Source organism: Carcharhinus amblyrhynchos, chromosome 31 (genome assembly GCF_965287045.1).
Source record: "Carcharhinus amblyrhynchos chromosome 31, sCarAmb.v2.hapA, whole genome shotgun sequence".
Taxonomy (NCBI): domain Eukaryota; kingdom Metazoa; phylum Chordata; class Chondrichthyes; order Carcharhiniformes; family Carcharhinidae; genus Carcharhinus; species Carcharhinus amblyrhynchos.
Window position 1 is genome coordinate 18,117,921 of NC_137354.1, and position 1,198 is coordinate 18,119,118.

General features: G+C 45.7%; 1 non-coding gene across 1 annotated transcript; it reads right to left on the reverse strand.

The window, feature by feature from the left end:
• Window positions 1–479: 479 nt before the first annotated feature.
• Window positions 480–552, reverse strand: trnag-ccc (transfer RNA glycine (anticodon CCC)). Its single transcript has one exon. It is a non-coding gene; the product is annotated as a tRNA-Gly (tRNA).
• Between the last annotated feature and the right edge of the window lie 646 nt (window positions 553–1,198).

Consider the following 1,198-nt stretch of genomic DNA (forward strand, 5'->3'; position numbering starts at 1 on the left):
GTGCCACCCAGATAGACATAGCACTTGAGATGAAGGGAATCAAAGGTCACTGGGGGGGTCGGGGGTGGAGTTGAGATCAGGCTATTGAGATGGATAATCAGGCATGATTATAATGAATGGCGGAGCAGGCTTGAGGGGCCAAATGACCTCCTCCTCCTTTCATAGAATCCCTGCAGTTCAGAAAGAAGCCCATCGGTCCATCATGTCTGCACCAACCACAATCCCACCCAGGCCCTATTCCCGTAACCCCTGCTAATCCCACTGTACAAGAGTCAATTTAGCATGGCCAATCAACCTAACCTGCGCAGTTTTAGACTGTGGGAGGAAACCCAGAGCACCTGGAGGAAACCCACACAGAAATGGGGAGAATGTGCAAACTCCAAAGACAGCAATCCAAGGCCAGAATTGAATCTGGGTCCCTGGCACTGCGAGGCAGCAGTGCTAAGCAGTGTGCTGCCATGCCACCCCTAAAGACCCATCACCCCAGATGGGATTTGAACCCACAATCCCTTGCTTGGGAAGCCAGTGCCTTATCCATTAGGCCACTGGGGCTGTAATCTCTGGGTGTCTGTGTTCCCTTGTGCTTTTATCAGACTCACTGCAGTGTCTGGCGCAAAAATACGGCTGCAATAGCCACAAAAGTGTTGTGTGCGGTGCTCAAAACAGTGAGTTCAGTTTGGGTTCTGCTGCAGAGAGGAAGATTCAGACAAAATCCTTACGTTATCTCATGTGGCTTACTGAGTAGCAGACTGCAAATGTCTCACTGGCTCCCATTTCCCAATCTCCCTTGAAATTCACGGAGAGCTTTTGGAAGGAGTGGGATCCGAGAGATAAAAGGCAATAAAAAGATAATCCCATAATTTACAAAAAAAGAAGAGATATTGATGGCTATGTTGGAATATTGAAATCTAAGGTTAAAGTTAATTGCAAAAGCATAGCTAACTGCAAGATGAGAAACAGCTGGTCCAGGCTTAATCCAGGGATATATTCAGAAGAAATGTCTGCACACTCACACACACACATGCACAAAAAAATCTTGCAAAATAACAAAAAGTTCTGAATGTTAAATAGCACCGACAAGAGTCATGGAATGCTGGGGAAGAATGATATAAAAGTTTTTAATGTACAGCAGACCTTTTGAAATCTCAGCACTTTTGTGGCTCAGCTACCACGTAGAGATAAGGCTGTAATAATAAAT